This window comes from Hyperolius riggenbachi, chromosome 11 (assembly GCF_040937935.1).
Source record: "Hyperolius riggenbachi isolate aHypRig1 chromosome 11, aHypRig1.pri, whole genome shotgun sequence".
NCBI lineage: Eukaryota > Metazoa > Chordata > Amphibia > Anura > Hyperoliidae > Hyperolius > Hyperolius riggenbachi.
Window position 1 is genome coordinate 153969931 of NC_090656.1, and position 20372 is coordinate 153990302.

Below are 20372 nucleotides of genomic sequence, written 5' to 3' on the forward strand. Positions count from 1 at the left end.
GGCCAGGGTGCCACAGGCCACTGATAACACCTATATTTAACCCAAAACACAATTGCCCACGCAGAAGAAGGGAGGAAGAAAATAGAGGAGACTGAGCCTGCTCATGCCCTGTAAAAGAGAACTGAAAAGCAATGAATAATTGCTACATATACTCTTCACACTCTAAACTTTTCACACTGGTGCTTTGTGTTGGACATTGAAGATCTAAAAAATTAAGGGACTGCATCACAAGCAATGTGACACATACAACTAAGCATGCTGCATAAAAATATGTTTCAGAAATGCATTGTACTGACAATGCCATTGCATTTCTTTTGCGATTATTTACTCCAACACAATGTGTCAGTGTCAGAGATCGTACAACAAAAGAGAACAAACGTATACTTGTTTAAGAAAAAAAAATGTTTTTGTTTTGCAACGTGCAATATTTTTTTTTTAGTACTGCAACGTGCAATTTTTTATTTTTTATTTTTTGCAATGGGCAATTTTTTTTTTTTTTTTGTAAAAAAGAATGGTTCAAATGACCGTCAACCAAAATCCAGACTCTCATGTGAAAAAAAAAAACCCTCAAGAGTCCCCTCTACCCCCTGTGCCCTTGAGCTGGCGGATCTCCTCCTTCACTTGGGTCATATTTTCCCACACCTCCAGCACCTGGGCCTGGAGGATCCTGATTTTTCGGCCCTGGATCCGCCGGTTCCTCCTCACCTGCCGCCTCAGTCTCATGTATGTCGATAGAGGAACTGTAGAAAAAATGGGGAAAATAGGCTTACCCAGCAACCCATCAACTTGTGCATATTTCAATCTCAATGATCCTCCCTAAAAATAAGAACCTGTAATGTAATCCATATAACATAGCATTTACTCACTTTTCCATAGTATGCAATGTTAATCATACAGTAAGAGAATTTTACCATATAGCGGTGTGCTGGCTCTCCTCTGGTAAGCCCTTTGGCTGTGATGCCTGGGGCTAGGTGAGGAGGACCGCGTGGCAGGAGGCCTTGGTGCTGCTGTTGCCTGGGTACCACTTGCAGCTGTAAGTAGTAATGAATAATAATGTGATCAAAATATATGGTAAAATGGATAAAAAATAATAACTTTTTTTTTTTGAACTACATATACTTTTATTTCTATTTTCAAGTGAACTTTGATAAGGACCTTACACTATTTAAACACAGAACAAAATCATATTCTTATACCTTTTATTTATTTATTGGACATGAAAGAATATGACTCTTCAATACAGTAAAATAAAACTAGGATAGGCTTTAAAGAGAGCACTTGGAACGCAGACTGGGGCAATGGTTCATCTTGTAGTAGGAATATGACCCTGAGCACACAGCCAAGATATCAATGGAGTGACTTCGAGACAACTCTATGTATGTCCTTGACCTTGAGTGACCCAGCAAGAGCGTAGGCTTCAATACGATTGAATAGCTCTGGAGAGATCTTAAAAAAAATGTCTGTGCACCAGAGCCGGATCATCCCATATGGAAACAAAATGTCTAGGAATAAAAAAAGGCCTCTATGGATTAATAGAAAGGTTAGAGATAAAATCAAGAGGAAAAAGAAGGCCGAAAACAGGAGGGGACAGAGGCTGCGTTAAACATTTATAAGGAGTGCAATAAAAGTTGTAAAAAAGAAATTAGGCTGGCAAAGATCGAAGCTGAAAATCAAATCGCTAGGGATATCAAATCTAACCCAAAAAAGTTTTACAAGTACATCAACTCTAAAAAAAAGAAAGGTTGACTGTATAGGACTCCTAAAGGATGAGGGAGGGAACTCAACGGTGGATGACCAAGGTAAGGCAGAGTTATTAAATGCTTTCTTTGCTTCTGTCTTCACAAAGGAAACAGCACTGTTGCAAATTACAGATGCAGAAGAGTCTCAATCTTCCAACTGTAATATTAAATACTTAACGCAGGAAGAAGTGAAGGCAAGACTAAATAAATTAAAAATAGACAAGGCACCTGGCCCGGATGGCATGCATCCTCGGGTCCTAAGGGAATTAAGTTCAGTTATAGATAAACCCCTTTATCTTATCTTTTGTGACTCTCTTTCAACTGGCAGAGTCCCAGTGGATTGGCATACAGCCCACGTTTTCCCATTATTTAAGAAGGGCAAAAAATCAAATCCAGGAAATTATAGACCTGTAAGCTTAACATCAGTTGTATGCAAACTATTTGAGGGGTCACTAAGAGATACTATACATTACTTCATAGTAGAAAATAATCTTATTTCTCAGCATCAACATGGGTTTACTAAAGACAGGTCCTGTTTGACTAACATGCTCAGCTTTTATGAGGTGGTGAACGCTAATGTGGATATTGGGAATGCTGTAGATGTGATACACTTGGACTTTGCAAAGGCCTTCGACACTGTTCCACACAAAAGTCTGGTGCAAAAGTTGAGGATGCAAGGACTGGGGAAGAGTCTGTGTGCATGGATAGGGAACTGGCTAATGGACAGAAAACAAAGAGTTGTGGTCAATGGATCATACTCAAAATAGGAAATTGTTAGCAGTGGGGTCCCACAGGGGTCTGTACTGGGTCCAGTGCTCTTCAATTTATTTATTAATGACCTAGTAGATGCAGTAGTGAGCAATGTTGCTATTTTTGCAGATGATACAAAATTGGGCAGAATCATCAACTTCCAGGAAGATAGTGTCATATTGCAACAGGATCTGGATAGGATGGCTATATTGGCACATAAATGGCAGATGAAATTCAATGTTGAAAAATGTAAAGTCATGCATTTTGGTCGTCCCAATGGTTTAGCACCATACAAAATAAATGGGATACAGTTGGGGACATCAAACTTGGAGAAGGACTTAGGAGTACTCATCGACAACAAGTTAAGTAATCGTACTCAACGCCAAGGTGCTGCAGCTAAAGCTAACAACATTTTGGGATGCATTAAAAGGGAAATAAAAACTCGAGATGCTAGCATAATATTGCCCCTGTTTAACTCTCTAGTAAGGCCACATCTGGAATATGGAATTCAGTTCTGGGCACCACATTACAAAAAAGATATTGCAGTTTTAGAGCAGGTGCAGAGACGAGCAACAAAATTGATACGTGGGATGGAAGGTCTCACTTACCAAGAAAGGTTAGATAAACTGGGTTTATTTAGTCTAGAGAAAAGACGCCTTAGAGGGGATCTAATTAACATGTATAAATACATCAGAGGGCAATATAATAGCTTGGCGGATGAGCTTTTTGTCACCTGGCCTTCTCAGAGGACTAGAGGACATGATCTGCGCATGGAGGAAAAACGTTTTAGCAATTTATTTAGGAAAGGGTTCTTTACAGTAAGAGTGATTAAAATGTGGAATGCATTTCCACAGGAAGTCGTTATGGCAAACTCTATACCTGCATTTAAAGGGGGCTTAGATGTTTTCCTTGTGTTGAAAGACATCCATGGCTACAATTACTAGGTAATGCCCAATGATGTTGATCCAGGGATGTTATCTGATTGCCATCTGGAGTCGGGAAGGATTTTTTTTCCCTTTTGGGCTAATTGGACCATGCCTTGTAAGGGTTTTTTCACCTTCCTCTGGATCAACAGGGATATGTGAGGGAGTAGGCTGGTGTTGTACTTTGTTCTCTGGTTGAACTCGATGGACGTATGTATTTTTTCAACCAAAATAACTACGTAACTATGTAACAAGGCAAACCAAGGCACTTGCCTAGGGCCTGGAGAGGATCTAGGTTCCAGATGGATGACAGCACCTATTAAATTTTTGTAAAAAACAGCTAGCTGATCATCAGTGATTATCAAAAACCAATGTTAAGCCTATGGGCCCATTTTTTAAAAATAATTTAATTTGCATGAATCAGTGGCGTCCCTACTATAGAGCGGAGGGGGGCGTGGCGCACCGGGTGTCAGACACCCAGGGGGGTGTCGCCACGACCCCCCACAGCAGCACAGCAAGAGGGGGAAGCAGGGCTAGAAGGAGGGGCTGTGGAGGCAGCGGTGGGGAGGGGGGACATATCCCCCCCCTCCCTCACCTGGGACCCCTCCTTCTGCCTCTCTCTCCCCCTCCAGAATAGCGGCGACAAGTGCGGGGCGGCCGGAGGCGTATGGACAATTACTCACCTGATTTCCGCGTTCCAAGCGTGGAGCGCAGCGTCATGACGTCACAGGTCTCCATCTTCTATGCCGCCCACTGTGCTTCCTGATTAGCGGAAGCACAGTGGGCGGCATTGGAGGCGGAGACCTGTAATGTCATGATGCTTGGATCGCGGAGATTAGGTTTGTAATTCTCTGTACGCCTCCGGCCGCCCCGCACTTGTCGCCGCTATTCTGGAGGGGGAGAGAGAGGCAGAAGGAGGGGTCCCAGGTGAGGGAGGGGGGGATATGTCCCTGTCAGGGTCATGCGGCAATGATCTCACCTGGTCTGGGGGTCCTTGAGGTATCCTCCGTGCAGCCGGGCCGGATTGCTGCGGGGGAATCGGAGCGCCGTGGTTTGCCGCGGGTCGCACTTCCGGGTCGGGCTCTGGGCGGAAGCATCTGTTTGTGCGCATGCGTCTCTGGCGATGGTTTGGTCTCTGTTGCCAGGAGATGCGTGCCGAACTGGGCGGAAGCGGCGTCTGGCATGTTGTACGCGTGCGCGGCGGCAGGCGTACGTGATGACGCATGCATGGCGCCAAAGTCAATCCCAGAGCCGGCCCCCCTGCAGTATAAAAGGCAGCTGTTCACAGCACTCTGCGCTGATCTGTCTGTCAGCTAGTGTGTCTGTTCGCCAGTCCTGTTGTGTATTGTCTGATCTCCTGTTGCTGACCCGGATTGTCCTGACTACTCTTGATCTCCACTCCTCTGGTTTGACCTCGGCTTGTTTCTGGACCTCCCTGTCTGCTGCCAGCCCTGACCCGGATTATTACCCGTCTTGACCCTTTGCTGCCTGCCTCTGACCCGGATTGCCTAAACGTTCTGCAACTGTGCTGCCTGCCTCTGACACGGATTGCCTAAACGTTCTGCAACTGTGCTACCTGCCTCTGACCCGGATTGCCTAAACGTTCTGCAACTGTGCTGCCTGCCTCTGACCCGGATTGCCTAAACACTACATCCTCCTGTTATCTGCCACTCAGAGACATTTCAAGACTCACCTCCACATCGGGGTGTCCCCTGTTCTCCTATCCACTGTCGGGGAATTCCGGAGTGCAACCTGGTGAACAATAGGCAGCTGAAAGTCCATCGTCCCTTGCGGGGCGCTCTGGTGAACACCCGTGGGCACTTAGACTCTGCACTCTCAGGGTTCTCTCACCTCAGTGGAGTGGTCAACAGCGCACCACCGTAACAGTACACATCAGCCACTATGGACGCCTTTGGAGGAATGTCTCCGATCGACCAACTTTGCCAGGAGATCGCTAATTTGACACTGTCCGTCCGAAAGATTGAGCAAGGCTATCAGCAGTTACAAACTCAAGTACAAGGAATTGCCACTTCACCTGTACAAAGCCCTCCTCCTAGCGTTACAGTAACTACTCCTCAGCCGGAGCCTAAAATGCCACTACCGGATCGGTTTTCGGGTGACAGGAGTAAATTTAGACTCTTCAAGAGGGCCTGCCAACTATATTTCTCACTTCAGCCAAGAACATATGCTTCCGAGGCTTCCAAGGTTGGTGCCATAATCTCTTTGCTACAGGGGGAGCCACAAGCCTGGGCCTTACAGATGATGGATCAGGGTCATGAGTCTGTTCAAACTATGGTCACTCTTTTTGAAGCGTTAGGAGAGCTCTACGATGACCCAGGCACGGCAGCTACTGCTGAAACTGCTATCCAAGCACTTCGACAAGGAAGACGTCCGGTCGAAGAATATGTCACAGAGTTTCGCCGTTGGCAGAACGACACGCAATGGAATGACGCAGCACTTCGATTCCAGTTTCGCAAGGGACTCTCTGATCAGTTAAAGGACGAACTGCCTCGGGTCGGAGTTCCTGCTACTCTTAAAGAACTTATTGCTCTCTCAATCCAGATCGATCGACGCCTTCGGGAAAGACGTCTGGAAAGAGCTGGAGGTGCGTCTTCATGGACTTATCCTATCCCTAGTTCAGGTCCTCCAGCATCTTCAGGAGCTTGAAGTGGAACCCATGCAATTAGGTCTGGCTCGACCTTCACTCTCAGCTGAGGAACGCCAACGACGCCTTACTTCTCGTTTATGTCTATACTGTGGAGCTCCCGGACATTTTCGACAGGCTTGTCCCGTGAGACCAGCGGGTAAGAATCCAATGTCAGGATTTGATGGGGACCTTATGAAACTCCCTATCTCTACTCATGTTCCTTTGTTTTTGTTTCTTCAGGGCCCAGACGGAATCAGCGAGATTAAGGCTATTCTGGACTCTGGAGCTTGTTCATGTTTTTTGGATGTCACCCTTGCCAAGAGTCTCCACCTTCCTCTCCGTCAAAAGGAACAGAGTCTCTCCATTCAGCTTGCAGACGGATCCGGTATCAATTCCGGTCCAATCACTCATGAAACTGTTCCCCTCCTGGTTACTACCAATACTCACCATCAAGAATACCTCAGCTTCAACTTAATCAATTCCCCGTTATTCCCAATCATCCTTGGAATGCCCTGGCTACAGGCCCATAATCCCAGCGTAGACTGGAGAACTCAGGACGTCTCATTCACTTCTGAATACTGTAAGTCATCCTGTCTCCTCCCTTGTGGCCAACTATTATGTTCAGAAGCTAAGAAATTAGACTGTATTCCTTCTGTGTACCGAGAGTTCATGGACGTTTTTGATAAGAAAGGTGCAGATAAACTACCCCCACACCGGATTTATGATTGCCCAATTGAACTTCGGCCCGGGTCAGAAATCCCGTTTGGTCACCTCTATTCTCTCTCTGAAGCTGAACTAGGGGTGCTTAAGGAGTATATAGACGAAAACTTGAAAAAAGGATTTATCCGACCTTCTACGTCTCCAGCCGGGGCAGGCATATTCTTTGTGGAAAAGAAGGACGGATCACTGAGACCTTGTGTGGATTACCGGGAGTTAAATAAAGTCACCGTTAAAAATAGGTATCCTTTGCCTCTTATCACAGATCTTTTTCAAAGAGTACGTTCTGCCAACATTTTTTCTAAACTGGATTTGAGAGGGGCGTATAACCTGGTCCGTATACGAGAAGGCGACGAATGGAAGACAGCATTCCGCTCCCGCTTCGGTCATTTTGAATATGCAGTCATGCCGTTCGGATTGTGCAATGCTCCGGCAACCTTCCAACATTTTGTTAACGACATCTTTAGAGATTTCCTCGATGATTTTATGGTAGTCTACTTGGACGACATCCTTGTATTCTCTTCATCTCTGGAAGAACATCAGGGGCATGTTAAAAAGATTCTGGGAAGACTACGTACTCATGGGTTGTATGCCAAACCAGAGAAATGTGAATTCCACAAGGAAGAGATTAAATTCTTGGGACTGCAGATTTCTTCCCAAGGAGTTTCTATGGATCAAAAGAAGGTCTCAGCAATCCTTGATTGGCCAGTCCCAACCGATAAAAAGAGTGTTCAGCGATTTCTAGGATTTGCTAATTTTTACCGAAAATTTATTAAAAATTTCTCCACAGTAGTTCTACCCATCACTCAATTGACTAGGCAGCACCACCATTTTCAATGGACAACAGAGGCTCAGAAGGCTTTCGAGGAACTTAAGCAACTCTTCACATCTGCTCCAATCCTTAGGCATGCTGATCCTTCCTTACCCTTCGTGGTTGAAGTGGATGCTTCTGATAGGGCTATTGGGGCCATCATCTCCCAGCGTTTTGGCCCAAAGGCACTTCTACATCCTATTGCATTTTTCTCAAGAAAACTTAATTCTTCAGAAAGGAATTATGATATTGGTGGCAAGGAACTGTTAGCAATCAAGTCAGCCCTGTAAGAATGGAGATACCTTCTGGAAGGGGCACGTCATCCAATTCTAATCTTCACGGATCACAAGAATCTAGAATATCTCAGAACAGCTAAGAGACTCAGACCTAGACAAGCAAGATGGGCATTGTTCTTCTCACGCTTCGATTTCCATGTAACATACCGTCCAGGATCAAAAAATGTGAAACCTGATGCCTTGTCCAGAATGTATTCCACAGAATCCGAGGAAGCAACTCTTGAATCGTCGGACACCATTTTACCAGAGCATAATTTCCTCTTATCCCTACCTGAAGTTATAGACCAGATCCGTCAAGCATCTACTGTTTTGCATTCAGAGTGGAAAGATCAATTTCAATGTAAAAATGGAATTTTTTATAAAGACCATCGGATTATTGTACCTGAAACACTGCGAACATCAATACTTCAATGGAATCATGACTCCAAGCTGGCAGGTCACTTTGGCTTTAAGAAAACTCTTGATCTCGTTCAAAGGAAGTTTTGGTGGCCAACAATGTCTAAAGATTGTAAATTATTTGTGGATTCCTGTGCTACCTGTGCTAGAGCCAAAACACCTAGACTCCGCCCATGGGGTTTGCTGTCACCACTTCCCATACCCACCCGCCCTTGGGACATGATCTCAATGGACTTCATTGTGGAACTTCCTCCATCTCAAGGGTTTACCACAATCCTAGTGGTAGTTGATAGATTGTCCAAAATGTCACATTTTATACCAATGAAGAAAATTCCTTCTGCAGTCCTTACTGCTCAGACTTTCTTACAAGAAATTGTCAAGTTGCATGGATTACCCTCTGATATTGTAACAGACCGTGGAGTACAGTTCACATCCAAATTCTGGAAGGAGCTCTGTTCACAATTGGGGGTTAAGGTCTCATTATCCTCAGGGTACCATCCTCAATCTAATGGCCAGACGGAGAGAGTTAATCAAGTTTTGGAGCAGTATCTTCGATGCTTTTCCTCATCAGCACAGGACGACTGGGTAACATTACTACCAATGGCAGAATTTTCTTTTAATAACGCTGTGCATTCTTCTACGGGTCAGACACCATTTTTTCTGAACTATGGATTCCATCCTACCAATATTCCTGGGGTACTGGAAGAGACTTTAGTTCCTGAAGTTCAGGACAGGATTTCTAAATTAAAGAGAATCTGTATTGTTAAAATCACACAAAAGTAAACATACCAGTGCGTTAGGGGACATCTCCTATTACCCTCTGTCACAATTTCGCCGCTCCCCGCCGCATTAAAAGTGGTTAAAAACAGTTTTAAAAAGTTTGTTTATAAACAAACAAAATGGCCACCAAAACAGGAAGTAGGTTGATGTACAGTATGTCCACACATGGAAAATACATCCATACACAAGCAGGCTGTATACAGCCTTCCTTTTGAATCTCAAGAGATCATTTGTGTGTTTCTTTCCCCCTTCTGCTCTCATGCACTGAAGTTTCAGGCTGCTCTTTTCTTCCTGCAAACAGCTTTGCCCTTGTCTGTAATTCTTCAGTATGTGAAAGCCCAGCCAGCTCAGAGGACGATTTATCCAGCTTGTAAAAGATAAGAGAGAAGCTGCTCTAATCTAAATAACACACAGGCAGTGTGCATAAAGGGGCCTGGAAGGGGGAGTTCATAGCAGAACCACAACACTGAAGAACTTGGCAGCCTTCCAGACACAGGCCTGACAAGTCTGACAAGAGAGAGATAAGTTGATTTATTACAGAGACTGTGATAGTACAAAGTGCTGCAGTAAGCCAGAACACATTAGAATAGCTTTTGGAACTTGTAGGATGATAAAAAACAGGATGCAATTTTTGTTACGGAGTCTCTTTAAATGAAAATTTTAAATTGGTGCGAGAGGTTTTACAACAGACCCAGCAAACAATGAAAGAACAAGCTGACAAGAAGAGAAGGAAGAGTCCAGAATTATTGTCAGGAGATATGGTCTGGTTGGCTACAACTAACTTGAGGTTACTCTGCCCCTCCAAGAAATTGGGGCCAAAGTATATTGGTCCATTTCCAGTTGAAAAGAAAATCAATGAGGTAGCGTTCAAACTTACCTTGCCAGGTTCCTTGAAGATACATCCAACTTTTCATGTCTCCTGTCTCAAAAAATATGTTCCAGACACCTTTGGGCGCTCATCCAGTAGCCCTCCACAACCAATTCTGGTAGATGGAGCTGAGGAATTTGAAGTAGAAAGAATTTTGGATTCCAGGCTCCGGTCGGGAGTGTTGCAGTATTTGGTCAAGTGGAAAGGGTTTGGGGTAGAGGAGAATTCGTGGGAACCCAGTCAAAATGTACATTCTCCCAGGTTGGTCAGAGCATTTCACAGAAATCATCCCGAGAAACCCAGACTAGAGGTCATTCGGAGACTGCCCTTAAGGGGGGGGCAATGTCAGGGTCATGCGGCAATGATCTCACCTGGTCTGGGGGTCCTTAAGGTATCCTCCGTGCAGCCGGGCCGGATTGCTGCGGGGGAATCGGAGCGCCGTGGTTTGCCGCGGGTCGCACTTCCGGGTCGGGCTCTGGGCGGAAGCATCTGTTTGTGCGCATGCGTCTCTGGCGATGGTTTGGTCTCTGTTGCCAGGAGATGCGTGCCGAACTGGGCGGAAGCGGCGTCTGGCATGTTGTACGCGTGCGCGGCGGCAGGCGTACGTGATGACGCATGCATGGCGCCAAAGTCAATTCCAGAGCCGGCCCCCCTGCAGTATAAAAGGCAGCTGTTCACAGCACTCTGCGCTGATCTGTCTGTCAGCTAGTGTGTCTGTTCGCCAGTCCTGTTGTGTATTGTCTGATCTCCTGTTGCTGACCCGGATTGTCCTGACTACTCTTGATCTCCACTCCTCTGGTTTGACCTCGGCTTGTTTCTGGACCTCCCTGTCTGCTGCCAGCCCTGACCCGGATTATTACCCGTCTTGACCCTTTGCTGCCTGCCTCTGACCCGGATTGCCTAAACGTTCTGCAACTGTGCTGCCTGCCTCTGACCCGGATTGCCTAAACGTTCTGCAACTGTGCTACCTGCCTCTGACCCGGATTGCCTAAACGTTCTGCAACTGTGCTGCCTGCCTCTGACCCGGATTGCCTAAACACTACATCCTCCTGTTATCTGCCACTCAGAGACATTTCAAGACTCACCTCCACATCGGGGTGTCCCCTGTTCTCCTATCCACTGTCGGGGAATTCCGGAGTGCAACCTGGTGAACAATAGGCAGCTGAAAGTCCATCGTCCCTTGCGGGGCGCTCTGGTGAACACCCGTGGGCACTTAGACTCTGCACTCTCAGGGTTCTCTCACCTCAGTGGAGTGGTCAACAGCGCACCACCGTAACAGTCCCCCCTCCCCACCGCTGCCTCCACAGCCCCTCCATCTAGCCCTGCTTCCCCCTCCTGGGGCACCTACACTGGGGGCAACTACACTAGCTTACTGGGGGCAACTATACTAGCTTACTGGGGACAGCTATACATATTGGGGGCAACTATACTAGCTTACTGGGGGCAACTATACTAGCCACACTGGGGGCAACTATACATATTGGGGGCAACTATACTAGCTTACTGGGGGCAACTATACTAGCTTACTGGGGGCAACTATACTAGCCATACTGGGGGCAACTATACTAGTTTACTGGGGGCAACTATACTAGCTATACTGGGGACAACTATACTTACTGGGGGCAACTATATTAGCTATACTGGGGGCAACTAAACTATACTAGCTATACTGGGGGCAACTAAACTATACTAGCTATACTGGGGGCAACTATACTGGCTGGGGCAACTATACTAGCTATACTGGGGGCAGCTATCCTGGCTGGGGGCAACTATACTAGCTATACTGGCTGGGCTGGGGGCAACTATACTAGCTGTACTGGCTGGGGGCAACTATACTAGCTATACTGTCTGGGGGCAACTATACTAGCTATACTGGCTGGGGGCGACCATACTAGCTATACTGGGGTAACTGTACTAGCTTCACTGGGGGCAACTATACTAGCTACACTGGGGGCAACTGTACTAGCTATACTGGGGGCAACAATACTAGCTATACTGGGGCAACTATATTACCTACACTAAGGACAACTATACTAGCAATCACGCGCGCAAAAGTCCGCGATCGCGCGAATCACGGCACTTTGCGCGCGCAAAAGGCCGCGAAAAGTACTTCACGTGCTAACTGTTTAGCACACCCGTGCTAAACAGTTTGCACCGCTTTGTGAATCAAGCCCTTTGAGTCTGCAGTGCAGGGCTTCGGGTGCCATTTTTCCATAGCCCTGCTCTAAGCGCGGGAGTTTCAGTTGCTAGCGCCGCAGGTTATAGCCACACCCATTTTTTTTTTTTGGGGGGGGGGGGTCTTTTAATACCCAGCACCGGGTGTCAAATGCCCCCAATTTTTTTTTTTTAACCCATTTTGGAATAAGCCACTAACAAAACGTGGGAAAAGTGCTGAACTGTGAATACCTTACAGATATATTACTTTAACTGTACATACTGCACAACTCTGTAGTATTCAGCACATGGAATTTTTTTTAGGATAAATACATACAGCATATAAAACCCAAGATAGACATACATAAACTAATAGTTTGCGGACTTACATCCCATTTCTGCCACCACCCGCTTCAGCAGGTCCTGGTCCCTCCTCTTGAGGTCACTCCAGAACATCTGGACCTGCTTGGTGGTGAGGAACCTCTGGAATTCAGTCCTCAATATCCCCTGCACCCTCCTCACCACGGCACGTTTGGCTGGAGCTGTGGAAAGGTCATACCGGCCTCTGGTAAATTGCTGTAAAATAAATATTTCAGTATTAATGACCACTGTATTATACATTAATTAATTAAGAATCTTCTTACAGCATAGTGTAAAAGATTATAATATTATTCATAATGACAGTGTTCAAAAATTGTGGGAAGCAACCAACTATGACTTCGGGCAGATACTGGGGATCAACGACGACTAGTGCCACCTATAACTGCTGACATTGCTAGCCATAATAACTACATCATTTCATTTCATGTGTGATTTGACTGACAGAGAAGATCCTGTGACAGCAAGCATCAAATATATAATTGAATGGAAATATGAAGGGTGAGCGGGACCACAAGGATCCATCTGACTGAATTACCAGCCCCCTAGAATTATCTGGGGAAAAGCTGTACCATTTATATGAATTGTCTAGGAAAACACTGCACCATTATGTGAACTGTCTGGGGAAACGCTGCCACATTATAAGTATTTTCTGGTGAAAAGCTGCCGCATTACATGTCTTGCTGACTGAAGGTGTCTGCCTGCTGTCCCTTGTTTGTGGGGGGGGGGGGGGGCATTGTGTAATTACCTTTATGGTCCCTTGCCTGTGTTTTGGGAGAAAACTAAGGCCCACTGTCTTTGCCTTATACTGTTATATTACAATTAGTTCCGCCCACATCTTTTCATGGCCACACCCATCGGGGGCGCACTTGGGCACCGCAGCCTCTGTTGGTGGCGGACCTTGTCCTGGCTCTGGGATTTGGATGTTTCCTTTTAAACAATACCAGTTGCCTGGCATCCTGCTGATCTCTTTGGCTGCATTAGTAATTGAATCACACACCTGAAACAAGCAGGCAGCTAATCCAGTCTGACTTCAGTCAGAGCACCTGATCTGCATGCTTGTTGAGGGGCCTTTGCTATTAACTGATAAAGTCGGCGGGTGATAACCAGGGGTGCTCAGCAGGACCCCGAATGCGAAGTTTACCCGAAAATTCAGGTGATTTTTATGGTTTGCCGCATGCGAACCCGAATAATGCAATCCATGCTGAATCCGAATGCGAAGTCTCCTGATTGTGAACACTCGAATTTGGCCAGATGGAGCTGTGGGTTCGGTTTCGGCTTTGGGATTCGGGGATGACGTCATTGGGCCAATCAGAAGTCCTCCAGCCGAGGACCTGGCAACCCTAGCAACCAATCAGAGGAGGGGAGCCTGGCTCTCCCCTCCTCTATATTAGGCGGCGGCCATCTTGCGGATCCCGCACTTGTGTGACTGCTGCTGGTACTGAGAGAATCTCCAGTGCTGTGCTGTGTCTGAGCAAGTGCATTTCACTGCTAAACCTAGCGTTTTGCTTCCTAAACACCTCCTAAACACATTTATTGTTGTCTTATATAGTTAGCTAGTATTTTGATTGTTTTTAGTCAGCTAGTGTATACTGTATACTGTGCTAGGCTAGTGTTAGTCAGTGTGCAGGCTAGGCCTGCTAGCCTAGGTAGCCTTAGCCTACTACTAGCTTAGGTAGGTTAGGGATTCTAGTTAGTTGTGTACTTAGTAGTACTAGTTTAGGTTCATTATTTATTACTTACTGCTGTAGTCTGTTACTTTATTAGTTTCAGTACTGTATTAGTTAGTTACTGACTGTACAGGCCACCACCACCAGCATCCGTTGTGAGTGACCTGTGACTGTCTGTCACCTGCCCGAGCCTATTGATTGATTGATTGCGTCTGACCGTGTGTGACCGATTGTAATTGTCACCGACTGTCTGCCACACGCTTTACTTATAGTGTAGTACGCTAGGTGTTTCTTAGTTACCTGCGTGCAGGGCCGGATTTGTACTTTTTACTGCCCTAGGCCAACAGTCAACAACTGCCCCAGTCAGTGTCATAACTACATACTCTATAAAGTGCTTCAGAAGATGTCAGTGCTATATACTGTATATACATAATAAAATTATGGTAAGGACATTAGACTGTCAGGCTTAGATTGTGAGCTCCTCTGTGGACAGTCAGTGACATGACTATATGCTGTATAAAGTGCTGCAGATGTCGGTGCTATGTAAATACATATTTATTATATCGTAGGACATTAGACTATAATTATGGTATGGATTAGATTGTGAGCTCCTCTGAGGACAGCCAGCGACATGACTATGTACTCTGTAATGTGCTGCAGGAGATGTCAGTGCTATATAAATACATAATAATAATATGGTAGGACATTAGACTATGACTATGGCAGGATTAGATAGTGAGCTCCTCTGAGGACAATCAGTGACATGACTATGTACTCTGTAATGCGCTGCTGAAGATGTCAGTGCTATAGAAATACCTAATAATAATAATAATAATAATAATAACTATATAGTAGGTAATTAGACTATGACTATGATAGGACTAGACTGTGAGCGCCTCTGATGACTGCCAGTGACATGACTATGTACTCTGTAATGTGCTGCAGGAGATGTCAGTGCTATATAAATACATAATAATAATATGGTAGGACATTAGCATATGACTGTGGTAGGATAAGATTGTGAACTCCTCTGAGGACAATCAGTGACATGACTATGTACTCTGTAATGCGCTGCTGAAGATGTCAGTGCTATAGAAATACCTAATAATAATAATAATAACTATATAGTAGGTAATTAGACTATGACTATGATAGGACTAGACTGTGAGCGCCTCTGATGACTGCCAGTGACATGACTATGTACTCTGTAAAGTGCTGTGGAAGATGTCACTGCTATATAAACAAATAATAATTAAATGGTAAGACTTTAGAATATGACTATTGTTGGGATTAGATTGTGAGCTCCTCTGAGGACAGTTAGTGACATGACTATGTACTCTGTAAAGCGCTGCAGAAGATGCACTAAATGGTTTAAAGAGGCGCCCTGGTGGTATATAAAAGCATTTAAAAGCAGTTTAAAACCGAGAAAAGGTTTGAGGTTGCTTACCTCAAGGACGACAAATCTTTGTAGGGACAAAAGATTTTATTGGTAGCACAGGCAACGCGTTTCACGGGTCTGAGCCCGCTTCCTCAGGCCAATAGCAGTGCCTATATTAGTAAACATGAGACTCCTAAGCATACTAGTATTAAAGATATACATACATTTACAGCATCAGATTGTAATCAGCGATAGCATTGAATCCAGTGAAGCCCCATTGATTCCTAGTATACTTTACCAGTAGTCCCATTCAATAAATGGGATTCATTGTGAATGTGTTAATTCACAATGGGATTCACAATGAATCCCATTCATTGAATGGGACTACTGGTAAAGTATACTATGAATCAATGGGGCGCCCTTATCCAAAATGGTGCCGCCAGAACTTCCTGTAGGAATGGCATAAGCGAGGACATCACAGTGTTGAGGCCACGCCCCTTCCTGTCCACCACGAGCCTGCAATTCAGCAGCTGTTCAGCACATTTGCTACATCTATATAAGCCAGAGTGGAATTCCCCCCGCTAGAGGCTCCCTTAGCTTGCTATTTCAATTGGCCTGGTAAGTAAATGCTTACACTATATGTTTGCTCTTCATGCACTTCTGCTATGCCAGCACTCCCCCTGCTGCTAACTTATGTGTACATATGCACTATTTGTTTTTAGCCACCAGTGACCAGCTTACTTTTTAACACATAGAGAAGCGCAGCCTTTTTGAGCCCAGCACTCTCTAAGAAATGTCATTTTATCCCAGTAGCTGGCCAAGTCTTTTTAGGTCTAATTATATGTTTTCATTTATTTATCTGTTCATCATGACAGCACACCTTTCTGGCAATCTCTTTTAATCCAAATTGTCCATAGTAATATGGGCAGAAAATTGTGTGCATATATATAGTTATTAAATTAAAGGAAGTTTTTATTATATTTTTATATTAAGGTGGAAAACTAAAGTTTTTTTTTTTTCCCTCCCAACCCCCCTCCCCCCCCCCACCTATTTTAAACAATGTTTCATAATTTTCCATATGTTTGAAAAATCATGTTTTGATTATCTATATACCTCTGGCTGATAAACGCCAGCAGCTCCGTAAGACAAGGGTAAATACTCCTAATATAATATGTACATTATTTATTTATAATATATCATCTGTAATAATATATATAATCTGTAATAATATATATGAAATGAAACACTGGATTCAATGCTATCGCTGATTACAATCTGATGCTGTAAATGTATGTATATCTTTAATACTAGTATGCTTAGGAGTCTCATGTTTACTAATATAGGCACTGCTATTGGACTGAGGAAGCGGGCTCAGACCCGTGAAACGCGTTGCCTGTGCTACCAATAAAATCTTTTGTCCCTACAAAGATTTGTCGTCCTTGAGGTAAGCAACCTCAAACCTTTTCTCGGTTTTAAACTGCTTTTAAATGCTTTTATATACCACCAGGGCGCCTCTTTAAACCATTTAGTGCATCCCTAACCCCCATACGATACCCGTGTGAGGGGTGGAGGCAGAACATATGTGGTTTACACCACGGTGGACATCTGCCTCCCTTCTTTTTTTCCAAGGAGAGCGACCGCATCCAGGTCCTTAGTGACCTCCCCGAGTGGAGTCGGGTTAATTGTCTCCACCTGCTTCCTGTGGTCGGTTGCCCCTCTGCAACCCACTCTTGTGAGTAGATTCTTATCTTCTATATTGACAATTTTGACTAAACATATTACACTATTGGGCTCCCGTGTTTTTTGTTTCCTGTGCCTTTTCCCCAGAAGGTGTCCTGACACCAATCATCCACCGCTGCAGAAGATATCAGTGCTATATAAATACATAATAAAAATATGGTAGGACATTACACTATGGTAGGGATTAAATTGTGAGTTCCTGTAAGGACAGTTGAAAGTAAAATAGAGAGAGAGAGAGAGACAAAAGGATGGAGAGAGGAAGGAAGATGAGCAAAAGAAGAGTAAGGGATAGAGATGAGGAGGAGGGAAAAGTGAGGGAGAAACAACACAAGATGGAAGAGGAAAATAGAGAGGGAACAAGATGGGGAAGAAGGTAAGGGAAAAAGACAGAAATATAGCATACGATCATGGGATAGGACAAGAAAGAAAGAGTGTGATCCTGAAGGAAAGTGAAAGAGTGGAGAAGGAAATAAGAGCTTTTATTTGTCCCAGTGGAGGGACAGATAATGGGCAGTAAATCAGTCAAGCCTGTTTACTTACACAGGACTCTTTTCTTTCATTTGTTTTTCAAAGACCCCCTGTGTGTGTTGAGCTTCTCTTCACATAGTGTTGTCTGGGCCGTCACCCCGTCTGCACAATGTCAGTGATAGCCCTGCTCATCTCAGTAACAAAGTTCCCCTCGCTTGTCTGACTGCCTACACAGAGCTACAGATCCTTAGCGTGGTGGCTCACAGTGATGATCAGAGAGCCAGCGTGAGATGACTTCCTGTTTACGGCTGCAGCTCATTACAGGGCACCGCTAGTGGTGCTCAAATACCCCTTTTTAAAATTCGAGTTTGGTCGAATTCGAATAGTAAATTATTCGAGGTCAGTCGAATATTCGAGTCGAATAATTTTTACTATTCGATTCGACCTCGGACTTCGAGCTCACTATTCGAGTCGGTATTCGAGCTCATTATTCGAGCTGACTATTCGAATTGGCCTTAAATAGCTTCCAACACTTGTTTTGAGGGTGAATGATGCAAGAAACATCTTTTTTTCCAAGTAACAACAGCAAGTGATTATGTGGGGATGTTCCTTTAAAAAAAAAAGGTGGAAAGAGAAGTTGTGGCAGCAGGCAGGCAGTGTGACATAATAGCCCTGGTACCTAGCGGGTGATACCAGGGCTGTAAATAAACACAGCAGGAGGTCCCAGACAGCGGTCGTGCAGCCCACATCGTGTCCAATACACAACTGGGACAACACAGTTTTCAACCCGGGCACCTCTGAAAAATTAAACCTTTTTTTTTTATGGTTTTTGTGGTTTTGTTTGTAAAACAAATTACACAGATATATAGCTATTTTTTGACGTAATAGCTGGTGGCAGAGTGGCAGCAGAATGTAATTCTGTGTACCCTGGCAGTGGGAAACATAGACCGACAGCAGCAGCAGCAGGAGGAATGGAGGAGTAATGTGAGCAGCTATTGTTTGACGTAATAGCTGGTGGCAGAGTGGCAGCAGAATGTAATTCTGTGTACCCTGGCAGTGGGAAACACAGACAGACAGCAGCAGCAGCAGGAGGAATGGAGGAGTAGTGTGAGTGTAGCAGCAGGCAGGCAGCGTGACATAATAGCCCTGGTACCTAGCGGGTGATACCAGGGCTGTAAATAAACACAGCAGGAGGTCCCAGACAGCAGTCGTGCAGCCCACATCGTGTCCAATACACAACTGGGACAACACAGTTTTCAACCCGGGCACCTCTGAAAAATTAAACCTTTTTTTTTTATGGTTTTTGTGGTTTTGTTTGTAAAACAAATTACACAGATATATAGCTATTTTTTGACGTAATAGCTGGTGGCAGAGTGGCAGCAGAATGTAATTCTGTGTACCCTGGCAGTGGGAAACACAGACCGACAGCAGCAGCAGCAGGAGGAATGGAGGAGTAATGTGAGCAGCTATTGTTTGACGTAATAGCTGGTGGCAGAGTGGCAGCAGAATGTAATTCTGTGTACCCTGGCAGTGGGAAACACAGACAGACAGCAGCAGCAGCAGGAGGAATGGAGGAGTAGTGTGAGTGTAGCAGCAGGCAGGCAGCGTGACATAATAGCCCTGGTACCTAGCGGGTGATACCAGGGCTGTAAATAAACACAACAGGAGGTCCCAGACAGCGGTCGTGCAGCCCACATCGTGTCCAATACACAACTGGGACAACACAGTTTTCAACCCGGGCACCTCAGAAAAATTAAACCTTTTTTTTTTTTTATGGTTTTTTGGTTTTGTTTGTAAAACAAATTACACAGATATATAGCTATTTTTTGACGTAATAGCTGGTGGCAGAGTGGCAGCAGAATGTAATTCTGTGTACCCTGGCAGTGGGAAACACAGACCGACAGCAGCAGCAGCAGGAGGAATGGAGGAGTAATGTGAGCAGCTATTGTTTGACGTAATAGCTGGTGGCAGAGTGGCAGCAGAATGTAATTCTGTGTACCCTGGCAGTGGGAAACACAGACAGACAGCAGCAGCAGCAGGAGGAATGGAGGAGTAGTGTGAGTGTGGCAGCAGGCAGGCAGCGTGACATAATAGCCCTGGTACCTAGCGGGTGATACCAGGGCTGTAAATAAACACAACAGGAGGTCACAGACAGCGGTCGTGCAGCCCACATCGTGTCCAATACACAACTGGGACAACACAGTTTTCAACCCGGGCACCTCAGAAAAATTAAACCTTTTTTTTTTTTATGGTTTTTTGGTTTTGTTTGTAAAACAAATTACACAGATATATAGCTATTTTTTGACGTAATAGCTGGTGGCAGAGTGGCAGCAGAATGTAATTCTGTGTACCCTGGCAGTGGGAAACACAGACCGACAGCAGCAGCAGCAGGAGGAATGGAGGAGTAATGTGAGCAGCTATTGTTTGACGTAATAGCTGGTGGCAGAGTGGCAGCAGAATGTAATTCTGTGTACCCTGGCAGTGGGAAACACAGACAGACAGCAGCAGCAGCAGGAGGAATGGAGGAGTAGTGTGAGTGTGGTAGCAGGCAGGCAGCGTGACATAATAGCCCTGGTACCTAGCGGGTGATACCAGGGCTGTAAATAAACACAACAGGAGGTCCCAGACAGTGGTCGTGCAGCCCACATCGTGTCCAA

The 20372-nt window shown here is 45.1% G+C and overlaps 1 protein-coding gene and 1 long non-coding RNA gene across 2 annotated transcripts in view; one reads left to right on the forward strand and one right to left on the reverse strand.

Annotated features, from left to right (window-relative positions):
* Positions 1 to 917: 917 nt before the first annotated feature.
* LOC137538927 (uncharacterized) lies at positions 918 to 15659 on the reverse strand. The gene is made up of 3 exons (XR_011024903.1): positions 15577 to 15659; positions 12471 to 12657; positions 918 to 1031 (listed from the first exon to the last, which is right to left on the reverse strand). It is a non-coding gene; the product is annotated as an uncharacterized lncRNA (long non-coding RNA).
* Positions 15660 to 16050: 391 nt separating this feature from the next.
* Positions 16051 to 20372, forward strand: part of MMP2 (matrix metallopeptidase 2) — a 1058469-nt gene continuing 1054147 nt past the window's right edge. The window contains exons 1-2 of the mRNA XM_068260421.1: positions 16051 to 16125; positions 16851 to 16951. The gene's annotated coding sequence lies outside the window, so the exon portion shown is untranslated. The remainder of the gene's footprint in view (positions 16126 to 16850; positions 16952 to 20372) is intronic.